Source organism: Acanthopagrus latus, chromosome 8 (genome assembly GCF_904848185.1).
Source record: "Acanthopagrus latus isolate v.2019 chromosome 8, fAcaLat1.1, whole genome shotgun sequence".
NCBI classification, from domain to species: Eukaryota; Metazoa; Chordata; class Actinopteri; order Spariformes; family Sparidae; genus Acanthopagrus; species Acanthopagrus latus.
Window position 1 is genome coordinate 12,845,177 of NC_051046.1, and position 14,972 is coordinate 12,860,148.

Consider the following 14,972-nt stretch of genomic DNA (forward strand, 5'->3'; position numbering starts at 1 on the left):
GGATTGACACACATAATTAGCATCAGAGTGAGCCGGGCTGCCCTGTGAACACCGTCGTACATCGCGGCCGACATGGTGAGGACATAGTGCACACACAGACTGTAATAATCAATTCACCGTTAGGCTCAGCAGAGACTGGATTCATAGCCCGCGCACAGAATCCCTCACATGCCAAAGACTGCAGGCCAAATCAGTGGCCCCCATCATCCTGAGGAGCGTGCTGTAATGTTTAGGTAATGTGATGACATTAGAGCTGGACTGCAGGAATGTGGTGAGTGTGTCCAGTGATTGCAGGAGTGTCTCTCTGTGTTACCCCGCCGGAATAAGCTCGTCACCAGAGCCGGGCTGCAGGCTCAGGCCAGAGACAGGCTTCATTAGTCTTTTGGCTGATCTCTCTATGACGCCCGCTGGGCTACATATCTGTTTTCTTTCCCCTGTGAGGATGATGGCAAGAGAGTCTGTTTTCAGCTCCTCATAGTTGGTTAATCATTCTAACATATGAGTGCCCGTTACAGCTCCTCTGCTTAATACCAAGGACTGCAAATAACATGACTAATTTCAGTATCAATTCATTATGCAGATAATCCTACTGAGTAATTGTTAGTCCCTGTCCATGTTCTGTAAAATTCCAGTAAAAATCTAAAATTTTAATCTATTATATATTGTCTGCAAAACTCATTTACAATGATCAAATCATGATGAATATAGTCAAATCCATCATTGCAGCTCTACTTGGGAGTTCAGCATTTTGAACACATCCTCTTTAAAATTGTAGAAAGCATTACAAAACGCTCCTCCTTTCGTCGGGGAAATGAAAAAACATTTGAAATTCCTCATGTCTTTGAAAATTGACTTTTGTTGCCTTGAGTCTTTCCTGTCAACAGCAAGTGAATTAGCAGTCGGCATGATGATGACTTTGACATGTTAATATATTCTGCAGCGAGGGCTTATTGGCATTGAATGAAAAGACAAAGTCATTCGATGAAAGAGAAACATTTTGAACTGATTTAAGCTCGGCTGAACTAAAAATCAAAAACATCATCATCAAAGTTTAAGATAAAAAACAGGATGCGGTAAAAAGTAAATGTATGCATGATGACATGTGTGGCTGAATTCCTACTCTGTCGAGTTGACTGTGTGCTTGTCCTCTCGCTGGTCCTCCCTCAGTGCTCCACTCTTCTGCAGCTCCGTCCATGTTGATACTACTGAAATAAAGCAATTGAAATCCATAGTTATAATGTCGTATTGTCTGAATGTGAACAGTATAAATGATATTGTTCTAATTGCTTGTACATTTGTTTTTGCTTATTTGTCAAATAATGGACCTCCAGAGATAAACCGATGAAGTATTATTACAGTAATATTGCCATGAAATGTAAAATTATGTTCTGTGTGTTATTCTGAAGAGTTGCTCTGGACTTTTACAGAGCTTGAAATTGCTTTCTAATTTTTCTTATGGCTTTAAGCAGCTTTTTGTATATTAATCAAGTATTTCTACTTCTGATTTTTGACTTTATATAATGTGCCATTGCAATAAATTATTGCACTTACAGTGTTGGAGAAGTTTGTAATTTTTCTTGACTTTCGCCGGGACAGTGGTCTCTTTGCTAAAGTCAGAGGTGTGTGGTTTTGTGTCCCAACAGTCCCGTCCATATTTAGCACCATGAACGACATCACTGAGGTCTGTTTAAGGTGCTGGACATTTGTTTGTACAGAAGTTACTGGCAGTTTATATTGATGATGATTTTGAAGTGATTTTGAAATAAATGAGTCTCCAACAGTTGAGTACCAATTTCAATCTCTTAAAAACCTACTTTTTTGTTTTCTTAGTCTAACCTGCCGCAGTCCTGCATGATCACAGTACTGTCTGCCAAGAGTTGTGGTTATTATTAGTGTATGTGTTTGTCAGTGCATCTCGCTTGGTTTGAAGTGAGCAGTTTTCAGATGGAAAAAGGAAAGTGAGAGAGATCAGGATTTAGCCACATTTGAGTCAAAGTCTCCTGGCACTGACAGATGTTGGGAGGTCTGCTTTTCTTGTCAGACCACTGTAAATCAAATCTGATCAAACCACACCTACACATTCATGTGAGGCAGGTTATATGATACTCCCTATATAACAGACACTCAATAGTTTACTGCATAGTGACCAGGAAATTGATGCTACAGGTGCTTGGGAATTATCATTTTGTGTCATCACTAACTAGTGCAGTCACACAGCAGTGATACACATTACACTCTAGGATAATTACAAATGCAAAAAGTAGAGTATATGCAATGAACATGGCTTGTTTAGGGCACCATAGAGCCGGGGGATCCCAATATTTTCGACAACATGGAGCTGACATGAGCTATATATTTCTGGCGGCCCGATGGGATGGGCAGTCATGTTGAGATATATGACTACATGAGGCACAGTGAGAACATGATGCAACCTCAACTACTTTAAAATAAACATGAAAATGTTAAATGAAAATAATTGCCTGGGGAAAGAAAATAAAAGGTTCCCTTTTACAGCAAAGGTACATCACAACCCAAGACCAGGCGCCAGTCCGTGGTCCTATCCAATGGTTGGAAAGTCCTGCTATGGGCCGAACATTTTACATTAATAATAAGACACTAAAATAAAAAGGAAGGAGTACAAAATGTCCACTATATAGTTTATTCAGACACAGTTTGGACACAGAGTGAAAAAAACCTTAAAAGGAATAGTTGGGACATTTTTGGGAATGCTGACTCACTTTTCTTGCAGAGAGGTTACTAGTAGAGTTACTGCCTCATGCTTGCATGCCTCCATGCACCAGTCAAATTGCTGTCCCTGAGCTTCGGCATTGAATAATGACCAGAACAGTTTTTGTAGAATATTATGTCAATGTGATGTTGACATTTCAGATACAACAATCATAACATCATTTTACCCTTTTCGACCTTTGAGTAAAAGTTTGTTGTCATATGAATTGCTGAGTAAGGACCAAAAATGTGACCTTTGACCACCAAATTCTTATCAGTTCATTCTTGAACTCCAAGTGGAAGTTTGTGCCAAATTTGAAGAAAATGCCTCTTGAGATATCATGTTCACAAGAATAGGACAAAGAGATAACATGAAAACATACTTCCTCCAACCAAGGCTATCGACAAATAACATTTTGATTAGTGAGGTTAAGAGGTGCTGTTATCTAGATTTTATTATCTTTGCACAGTTAACACAGTTTAGTTGTGGTTTCATATTTAACAGACAGATATGAGAGCGGAATCAATTTCCTAATCGCAACAAGGAAGCAAATCATTTTCCAAAATATTAAACTATTCCTTTTATAAATCATAACAATGAAATGCTTAAAGGACCAGTTTGTAGGTTTTACGGGCAATCGGTGGTGAGGCTGCAGATCAACCAACTGCATACCCCTCACCTCACTGTCACACTGTACCATTGCTGCTATAAATGAGAAAGGTCCTCTCTCAGTTCTGGGCTCCTCTAGAAACATGACGGTGCAATTTGGTGGACTACACCTCTACCAACAGTTCCCCTTACATCCTACACACTGGACCTTTAATAGAAAAAATAAATAAAACTGGTGAGTGCAATATTGTGATGCTAATTATTATGACAGTGAGATCATTGTATAATTCAATTTTACATGCAGAGGAAAACTATAAATATCTAATGTATTTTGTGTATATAATGTGTGTATGTGTGTGTGGTTGGAGGTGGATGAGATGTGATCCCCTTTCTTTTTCTCGCATCAGCAGCTTCCAGGACGGGATGCTCCGCCCGAGCCATTAGGCCCAAAGTGAAGCCTAATAGTTTGAATGGGCCTAAAATACCTCCAGGTGGTCTTTGGCTAACAGCATAGCAACGGTCGGGGGGCGAGAGAAAGCGGTCATGCAACACAATACGCAACGTCGTTAAACACAGATGGTCTTTGTTTTTGCAATACGAGCTCAATCATGTAACAAAACAGTCCTCAGAAAAAAACATTCATAATCACTTCAAAACTTCTTTCCTACACAACAAAAACTATGTGTGTAATCAATCCACCCTTTATTTCAAACTCTGTGCTGCATATCATCCACAGAAGGCACAACCAGTTAGGACAACTCTCACGTAAGACAAAGGGAAGGAACGGCCAGGAAAAAAAAAACAAAAAACGATAACGATAACCTTTGCCAATTCACATCTTGCCATCACTGTGGTCTTTGCCCGACAAAGAATGTTGGAGCGCTCCCATTTCTGCTGCTCGCTCCCAGCAACAATTGCTGTCTTTTCCACAGTTGTGCAAGAGTTTAACTGGAGCACTCTGATCGCATGAGAACGGGGAAAACTGAGGAGAAGCCTGTTGTCACCAGCTGAAGCCTCCAGTTCCAGTCAAGGAGTAAGAGATCATCAGTAAGACTGCGACGGATAGAGCAGCACTTTCAAATGCTTCTTTTATGGCCTTCATGATATTTCAATAACAATGCTAATAACAATAAACTTAACTCATATAGAACTATTGAAACCAATATTAAAGAGCTTTACTGTGCTTTCACAGTGCACAGCGTATATTATATATTGTTCTTATTGTCTGCAAATAACATGAAAAGACCAACAATGAGTCAGTCTGCCTCTCAATACTTTCCAACTTCCTTTCTACAGCTCCCCACCCTAAGCTCATTAGCTTCTACTGAAGACATACTGTAAATCTTTACAGACATGAAGTCATAAATATATACTTTAATGTTTAAAAGGGCTAAATAATACCATAAAACAGCTGGACACAAGTGAAATCTTCTGTTAACATGAATAAATCGCACATATGTTTGGGACTATTTTCAGCAGTGGATTCGGGGCCAGAGCACAGTGTATGTTAAATTGACTGAATGTAAAACGCACAGCCTACGGTCCTTGTAATGGCAGACATGTAAGGTGGCGCTACAATGCGGCCCATTGACGTGGATTCATCTTACTGACGCAGGATTGATACGATCAGCGACCCAGACGACCAAATGGGCGGCTAGTTAAAGAGACATTAAAAGCGGCCTCTACACTCCCCTCCTGTCTGAAACATGGGTAGATGACATAAATAAACACTTACAGAGAGGAAGAAGAGCAGCCCACTGTGCCCTGAACAGCACTCATTAAACCTAATGGGTCACGCTGCTCCAGCCAGGCTCCACTGACACCCTTAATAGAAGCCTGCATGGTTAAGGGACCATGAAGACCATTAGGACACTTCAAAGTTCACCCCACTACATTAGGACCCTGCTGATATGGCAAAGAGGGGACAGATCCAATTCCTCATTCACTACTTTATTTTTCCATTGGTCGGCCTGTCAATCAGCCCGCTCCATAAACAAGTGGATGCTTGAGCCGCTCATTAAGGGCCATCGTTAGCTAGGCCGCGGCTGTAAATCAGCGCTTATATCAGCTTTCAGCAGAAAAATTTCTTATAGGTCATATTTTAGAGCTGACACATTGGCTTATACTGTTAAATGATCCCTTTGGTTTGAAAATAAAGCTGCTGCTCGCACTGTAAATCAAACCTCTCTGCTCACTTTTGGACCAATGAAGGGACTCGTATTAACTGTGGAGGACTGGAGCCAGAGGAAAATGACAAGCAACACTGACCAGTTAAAAAAAAAAAAAAAAAAAAAAAAAAAAAAAAATGACTCAGACATGTAAATTCACACAGGCCGTGTTTGCTACTATGGAACCAAAGTCTACCTCACTCAAATAACTTTAAGTGACATGCTGTTGTAAATCAAAGGAGCCAGCAGAAGCTTGATATATTGATGCTGTCCTAAGGGACATAAAAGGCGGAGCGGTCTCCTGCTGTGGCCATAAGTCAGCACTACAGCCCCTCAGCACGGCTTTGTGGAGAGGAGCAGGCGGCTGAAGAGGAAGAAACTCAACATACATCACTTTGTCCAGTAAAACCTCCCTCATTACGAGCCAAGAATGCCAGTAAACAGCTCACATTTAGCTAAACTTTGGACCCACATAAGAAGCCAGTTCCAAAGCGCCTGAATATACCACGGATCTAAAAGTAGTGACATCTGTTTTTAGCAAGCTTTGCCAATCAAGCAAAGAAGCAAAACAGAGACAAGATGTTAGTCTCTGAGCTAGGATTCACATTTCAGGACATAACTCAGATTGACGGAAATAAACTAGACTCAAATGTGTATTTGCATGTCACCGCGTCTGTGCATCACAGGATCTGACAGGTCATTGTGTCTGAGGTAAGTGTAGGAGGAGGACGGGGCTCAGAGTGGAGGTTCACAGAGAGAGGAGCATCTTACTTCCCTGAGCTACTTCTAATGGGCTCTCTGGCTCTGGGCCAGCAGCTCCTATCGACCCATCTGCAACTCCACTATCAGCGAAGCCAGTTTCATGTGTTGTAAATCTGAAGATGATAAAGAGGCATCAAAAATGTGCATGTGATTGGATGACTAATGGTCATCTCCTTCCTCAGATAACTTTTTGAGGTGGATAAAGACGAACTGTTTGAAACAACAGTTTTAAAAATCTCTGGCTGACAGCAGTGCTGGACCTCTGGGACGTTTGCTATCAAGCTGTGAGGAGGCAAAATGATTTGAAGCTGTCTACGCTGCATTTTCCCCTCATTGCTATCTTTCACAACCCCAGGAGGCAAGATAACCAGTAGATCACAACCAGTGAGTCATGTATGTTTTTTTTTTTCATGTAGCAAATTAACACAATGAAATACAGAGCAAATAAGTGGTATAATGGAACTAAGTACAATTTCAAGGTACTTGAGTATTTCCCTTTTATTCAACTTTATACCTCGAGGCAAATATTTTTTGCTCCACTATATTTGTCTGAAAGCTTTAGATACAAGTTACTTTTCAGATTTGTCACACCCTTCCTGTCCACTGAAAACTGTGTACCATCAAGGAGGTGAAACTCTGAAGACTGAAGGGGCAAGTAAGAGCTCTTTTTTCCAGTAGCTGACAGATGTCACATGACACATAGTTAAATAAAAGTATCACACTTGTATGGCTGCGTTTACATGATCAGTGTCAAGTATTATAAATGTATGTGAAGGCTGATGATTTTGTAATCATTATGGTATTATTACTGAAGTTTTCTATACTTACATAGTAGTTCATCATCATCTATAGCACTTGAACAATCTTCATTTTTTTTATTTACATGTGTAACATTTTAGTTATATTTTATATCCCCGTGTTAACATTAGTTCTTACCTGCTATTTCAGGAGAGACAGGTATGCATGTAACAATGAAGAGTGACGTGAAGTAGTGTTGTGACAACCAAGAGCTGCTAGTACACTGTCTTGCCATGTTAGTGATGGTAAAGTTTTGGTTTTGACACTTTGGTGATTAATTATTTGTTTCAGTATGGTTTTGAAAGCAGGACTTTTACTTGTAGTGGTAGTGGCATCGCAACTTTTACCTAAGAATATGATCTGAACACCTCTAAAACCACCAGGTTTTATCCAGTACCAAGAATTATTTAACAAAAATGTCTGTATGAAAACTACAAGTGGTGTAAAAACATGTTTGGGGAAACCCTGGTGTGAAATGCAACCACAAAGCTGCGTTTAGTGGGCACTTTGCAGGTGTGATCGTGCTTTGTTAGTCTGTGGTCCAGCCTCTCCTCCATTTTCCCATCAGCTGACAGTGGCCACCAAACAGCCAGCTGCCTGACAGGCATCTCTGTGGTCTGTAACCATGGCGACAGCCTCACGATGGCTCACATCATTCACCGACTCCCACTAATAAAACTGCAGTTTATTAGCGTGTGGAAATGTCTAGTGTGGCTTTTTGACATGCTAACATAAACAGGGAGGGAAAGGATTTAAAGTGGTACTGACACACAGCTGAATGTTTGGCCCGAGCTGGAAGAGGTGTGGATCTAACCACTGGGTTAGTGGGTTAAATCAGCACTCGTGTATTGTTGCAGAGCAGCGGCACTGCTGGCGTTACAGCCAAATATAAAAAGTGCATATTTGCAGAAGCATTACACATAAGCCTATATTGGTTAGGTTTATTAAAGCAGTTTCCTTTTTGTATTTACGAGACACATATGGTAGAACATAAATAATTTTACTGATAAAACATGCCTCAACTGTCAGCTGGCATGCTGCAGCGGTGAAATGACTCACCCTGTTGATTCGCCTAGCTGTGTGCAGGCCTTTGAAACACACTACGACGTCAGCCTGTCCACTGAGTCCCTCCTAACCCAGTTTGTTATCAGGCTGTGTTTCTAACCTCCTCAACCTCTCTGCTCCGGAGCAGCATTTTTGGACTCTCCTTGCTGCAGTATGCTTCCAATTATGAATCTTGTGAATATTGGGGCGGCGAGGCATCCTTCTGATTTATTGCGTACCCAAGTCCAGCCGTGTTCGGTGCATGTGCACATGAAGCCCCCACCCCCCCACTGTGGAGCTCAAAGGTCGGACACACACAACAGTTGACCTCTCGCGGACTCATGCGCGCCGGGTCACTCTGGACTCTGATTGACAGGCCGAGTTGACGGCTCAGTGGCGAAGGCCACAGGGTGAGAGAAGTCTGGTGTGCAATGAGGAGCTAAGCGCTGCATTAGCCTCCAGCTGTGAGGGGAAGGTTTGAGCTGAGAAAGTGAAACCCAGAGATGACTAATGAGGAAAAATGAAGCAGCCTCATACAGGCACTATCACTCTTCTCCTTTGTAACCATAGAGCACTTTGTGGTCTTCTCACATGGGGCAACTTTCGACCCGTCTATTTGTAGTCATCATCCAAATCCAAGTCCTGTGGACTGGAAACACATGCTCAGCGAGTGAGTCACAAAGCACAATAAAAAACTCTCAAGACAGTGGTGATGCTCGGCCTGAGAAACGACCCATCCCTACAGACTGATTTACAGTTCACTTCCTGTTTCATGCTGGGTCGTGGGCACCACACTGTGCGTCACAAAGGCTGCTGGGTCGAGTCCGAGGCCCCCGGTTCTGTGGGACATTTCGATCGTTGTGTGCCACGAACAGCCAGGCTGTCGGAGTGGGCCGCAGCATTATTTGGTATCAAACTGCGCTGTTGAGTATATTTAGATTCTCACATTTTCATTCAATGGGTTCTTGCGGTCACGTCGCAGCAGATGTGAATCATCTGCCCCCGGTATGGTTTCTGTTGAACAGTCCTAAGGGGCTTCTCCGGGGCCCTCCGTCTCCCCACCGGACCTAACACCTTTCACACTGGATAAACACAACACAAAGGAGAAACGTAAGTTTTATGTTAGAGGGGTGGGTTATTACATGCAGGAAAAAAGGACTCTCAAATTCCCCTGGGAGTCTAACCACTCATAAATCATCAAGCAATGAAAGTTTCCTCTCCAAACAGGGGGCTAAAACAAACTGAACAAGGAGCCCCTCTTGCCCCACCTCTCCCTCCATCCCTCGCTCTCTTCTCCCTTCTTCCTGGGAGGAATTTTTATGAGGAAAGAAGAGATGTAGCGGTGCAAGACTACACTGGAGCAAAGAGGTAAACACTACAACATCAATCCCTTGCAGTGAACCCAAACTACAAAAAAAACCCAAACATTATTTTAAGGGCTTTTTACACAAGTTCCTCTGACGGCAGCAGGAAGACTACAGATCCTGTAACTGGTAACATAATCAGAACAAAGGCGGGTTCCTGAACGTATAACGATGGTCTGTTCTTCCGTAGTGATCTGTTGCTGCGGAGGATCCAAAAGCTTTTTGCAAGGATGTTCTGATCACCACTCTTAAGAGGGAAGATGCTGACACAGGCAAATATGCTCCAAGAGAAGCTTAACCACTGTCAGTTCATATCAAACAAATTCAAAGCAGGACAAATACTTTGTTTTGGTATCATTTAGTAAAATGAAAGCCGCATTTTAACATGTATTATACCAAACAATGCTCGGAAAATACTGATTTCTGATATTTCCCTGTTTGATACCACGGGGGTAGTGGTATACTTCATTTTATCTGAAGTATTTCTATTTTATCTTATTATTTTGAGTCAAATTTTATTTTATGTTGCTGTATATTTCTGTCGTTGCACTACTTATGCTTCTCTTATTACTGACAATACTGAGGGCATACAATATTGAATTTCTTATTTAAAGATAAATGTTAGTATTGAAACTGTTTCATATAGTCTGAATTGATATTTCAGTATTTTTGACAACAGGTGGAGGCGAAGAATGAGAATATAGTTGGCGATTAATGTAAGCGTTGACGACTAATCAATTAATCATCGCGGCTGTACTTCTGGGAGGGTTGCACACTTCAGACTCGCGTTAAGACCACTTCTACATGATGCCGGAGAGAGTAAACCACCGGGATCAGGAGCTGCTCGCACCGACCACCAGTAACACTTAGCAGCTGTTAAATTCTCAGTGAGATCCTGACCTGAACCAATGCAGACACTTCAAATAAGAAGGAGGGGGAGGTGGTGGTGGTGGTGGTGGTGGTGGTGGTGCTCTGACACACTGACTGCTACTGGTGCTTACTTTCTGATCAGCAGGTCAAACACAAAATGTGCCTAAAATACCAAAAGCACACTGTTTTAATTTGAGGGTCCAGCCTCATAGTCATGTCAAATTTGCCTCAGTCAACACGTTTGAGTTTGTAGGGTAAAACTTTCAGCCCTCTCGAGAGTGGGGGCCATTGGAGTTAGTGTTTACAGAGGCAGTGAAAGGGCGCCATTTAACATATACATACGGATGGTAATATGTTACATTTGTGCGGCAGGAAGCAACTTTGACTTCCATTTGTGATCCAAGAAAATCAACAAAAAACTGCCTAAAAACGACCACATAAAAAAGATTAATCGTGAAGAATAAATACTTGATGAAATTCTCACAAAACTCAATAAGGTCTCCTCTTGTTGACACCTACTGGAAACTATACACTCACAACAGGGGATGGAGAAGTAGCAGGCATGCTACCGCCCTCATGTGGCGGATTAAATGGTTGTAGCTCACATTCAGAGTTGGCAACTGAACATAAAAATGCAAACTGGGCTGGATGTGTCATCTATAGCTGGACATGTTTCAAATCAGGCACAGTGAGCTTAACATTTAAAGCAACCAGTTGTAAGAAGTAAGAATAACAGGGGATGTTTTTGAATCCTCAGTGAACAGATAATAGATACAACTGTGAAAGTGCAAGCAGATGAATAGGAGTCAGAAGAGAATATACTCATTAAAAGTTACTCTGTGTTTTTGGATAGTTCAAAAGAGCACTGTGAGATGCTGTGCAGCTTTTTTGAATCTTTTTATGATTTGGTTTGGTTACGATTCACTTAACACCACTGGTTACTGTTTTTGGGACCGCTCTTGATTGCCCTCGGCGTATGTGGCACCAGAAACCGAGCTGCGAATTTCTCCTTTTATTTGAGGTGACTGTAATGAGCTCCAGTATATGGTAATGATGCAGGGGAAACTAAGAGAAGTCAGCTGGCCCGTTGTTCAGTTCACCTTGAGCTTAACAAGTATTCATACATTCCTAAAGTTTAAAACGTGTGTTTCTTAATAAGGCTGTTAGGGAAATTGTAATCACATGTTCAGGTTTGGTAAAGACTGTTTGGAAGGCTTAAAGTTTTATCTTCTTTTTGTCCAAATTGTGTCCAATTATTTTGAAATAAAACAGAAAAACGAGCGTATGAATGAGCTCTCAGAGAAGCACGATGTAATGAGTCTATTGGAAAGTACACTTACATGTTTATGTTCATTTACAGCACATTAAATTCACTCAAAAAAAAAATTACAGTAGAGGCAAATACTTTATACAGGTTTGTTGCATGAGAAAGTGTGAGATATTGTCTTTTCTGCCAGAAACCACAGTCTGGGTCACAGTTTAGGTTCTCATGAAAAAAAGAGACAAAATAAAATAAGAAGAAATAAGAGCTCACTGGTTATTAACAACGCTGTAATTCCATTTTCTTGTAGACCCAAACTACCTAATAGGAGATTAAGATGAGAATAACTTTGTAAAGCACTCTCTGCCACAGCCTGGCTTCACAAAGATATATTAGAGTCATCTATAGATTAATAAAGTGGTAGTGTTGCTCTTACAATAGTCTAATATGAGAGTGACAGTTAAAAATAAAAACAAGAATAAAACATTAATATTTAAAATAGAGGAACACACAGATACAGATGTTAAACAAGTGGCTAATGCCAATTCCAGTGTTTTTGTTTCTTTATAATTTATCCCCCTTCTCGTGCCACGGGAACATAGAAATCATCATTATAAGAAAAAATAACTGTTTTAAGTCATTCAGCCCGTCATTACACTCTCATATTTGAAAGATCACAAATTCAATTATGGTATCACGATTATTGAAATACTATCAAAATCACAATATGGTGCAATAAGAACAATATCCAAATTGCAGGAGTTCTGATAAAGGTGACATGTGTGATAAAACAGCGTTACAGTGAAATACTGCAGCGCCACAGAGATGACCTGGCCTGCAGATGTCGCCCTCCTGAAGCCAGAGAAAAAATGTTTGCAACATGTTTCGAGTTGCATCATATTGCAACAGTATTATCTGTCGAAATGATCACACCGTGATTTCAAACTGTATTCACAGAAAAAGGAGCGTCAAAAGTCTTTCCCGCCTGTAATAAAACTACCTACTCGGTAGTGAGAATGTTTCAGTTCTTACATAGACTTTCAAACTGGGTGCAGGGATGTCATGAGCAGAAGCTCATACTGCTCAGTCTCCAAGTTGATGCAACACGGCAGATAAACATCAGGCACTGCCACTGGTGAATGTCATCCTTTTTTGCTCACAGGCAGTCAACAAGGCAAATACTGGCCAAGAAATTGGTGCATCCCTGCTAAAATCATAGCTACCCTCATGCCAGGCTTTCCCAGAAATAATAGCAGCATTTCCAATCAACCAGTCAGCAGCTGGCAAAAACATAAAAACATAGCTAACATGTGGTTTGATGCTGAGTCAAACAATGAGAGGGGAAGGAATTACAAAGCCCTAGAAGGCAATTAAAACTTTTTGTTCTGATCATTTCTTTGCTCATCTGCAGCGTTTAGCAGCTTGAATCTGTCTGCTGTGTTTTTCTAGTTTGAAAGAGTCCCAATTCGCCCCGAGAAGGCGGAGCAAACAAGTCCTCTTTAGAGATATCCAAGAATCAGACAGATTTTTGCAACTGTGGAACTTAAGACGTCTATCTGAATACTTACCATTTTTTAAGATCTAAGCCAGACTCAATGCGTGCCTTTGATAAACCCAACCCGAGGGGAGCTGAATCAATTTCAAGATGGAAAGAACACCAACGGAGAGATGAGTGAAAACAAGCCCCAGCAGAGCGGCGTGACGGAGGTGTGGAGAAGGATGGCAAACACCTCGGCCTGCGAGCGGCCAGGACAAATGATGGAGGGCAACCAGGAAAAGTGTGAATGAGTAACACCTGTTCTGCTTGACTGGGGCACTTCAGTTCCAGATATGTCCCCCTCCCAGCTCAGCTCAGGTCGGCCTAATACTGCGCTTCACTCTCAGTGTTGTGCGGTTACATTCCATCCGCTCTGCAGAGCTAAAAGTGTGGATCAGTGAGGTGAGAAGAGAGCAGAGGCAGAGAAGTGAGCCTTGTTGAGTGCTGAAAGTACCTACCATTGAGCCAACATGGAGGCCTTTATGTTCTGTGTATATGGAAGGGATACGGTACATTATAAAGGTGACGTTAGTTGCATAAATCCCTGCTGAAAGACTTCAAACATCCCTCACAGAGTGAACATCAGCAATTAACACGAGACGATTCTTTTCATTAAGGATGAATCCGTCTGTTAGGTTTGGACGTAGATGATCAGACATTTGGGCTATCAAGAAACAGACATTTGATCTGCACCACCAGGCAGCTCACTGCCATGTGATAGGAACATTTGCTCACGGCTGAATGTTTTCTACGCCAAGGAGGTTATTTCTTTCACCCCTGTCCATTTGTTTGTCACGTGAAAGAGGTTTCTTGTAGTAAATCCGTTTTATGGAGCCTTGTAGCCACTTTTAGCTCCCTGTTTTGGTCAATGGCAGGCACAAATGCCACATGGATGAGCTGAATAGCAGTAGACAGCCATTCCCAGCATAATGAAGATCATATTAACCTGCTGTTTGCCTTCTAAGTGACCAAGTAGTTCGATTAGCTAAACAGCTAGCCTCATCCTGACCTCAGGCTGTTAGCGGGCCTACACACTCAGAAACAGTATATGAACAAAAACAGAGCTAATATAAGATAAATGTGAACACACTGACCTTACATTCATTCAGGTGGCCATGAACACGACTCCAACTGAATGTTAACGTTGATAAATGTCCACTGAATGTGAAAAACATTGTTAAACTTTAAACAACAAGGCCATCGGGTGAGGTCTGTGTTCACTATCAATCATTCATTCAAAAGATCTTCTGCCCCCCTCTGGCCAAAAATCCATAACCTGAAAAAAAAAAAAGATGTGGATTTTTTTGGACTGCTCTCTAGAGTTTATCAGTGAATGATCAGTCACACCTGACAATCAGAGGCACTTGCTGATAAAAAAAAAAAACCCAATAAACATCTGTCAGTGTTGTGTAGAAACTGAAGTTGAGTCGTTAGCCTCACACAAAGACTTTTATTTAAATTTGTGATTTCCTCACACATCCCCCGTGAACAAAACTGCAGCTCGAGCTTAAATCAGTATTACTTCGTGCAATTTAAAATTTTCATGAACTAGACAGGTTTGTACAACCACCAGTCTTATAGTTACCTGATGTATTCTTTCTGTTTGTTGTTCACAGTTATCATGGATTTTCTTGCAGGACAAAAACAAAAAACAAAAAACAAACCAAAAAAATCAATAGTGATGTATTTGGGATGAAATTGCAACAAGAGCCAAGAGCCATTACAGTAGGTGGAGCCTGACTGTATTTTATTATGCTTTGGGTCATCAATAAATGAAACATCCTGCATCTTCTTTCTTTCAATACTTCTAGTGTATGATATATAAATGATT

The 14,972-nt window shown here is 41.3% G+C and overlaps 1 long non-coding RNA gene across 4 annotated transcripts in view; it reads right to left on the reverse strand.

Annotated features, from left to right (window-relative positions):
• Positions 1-14,406, reverse strand: part of LOC119023701 — a 31,386-nt gene extending 16,980 nt beyond the window's left edge. For 3 of the 4 annotated variants that reach the window (XR_005076315.1, XR_005076316.1, XR_005076314.1), the window contains exons 1-3: positions 14,236-14,406; positions 9,056-9,191; positions 1,121-1,205 (exon numbers count right to left, since the gene is read on the reverse strand). This is a non-coding gene — a long non-coding RNA (uncharacterized LOC119023701). The remainder of the gene's footprint in view (positions 1-1,120; positions 1,206-9,055; positions 9,192-14,235) is intronic. The other variant, XR_005076317.1, reaches the window with a different exon arrangement.
• Positions 14,407-14,972: the final 566 nt, after the last annotated feature.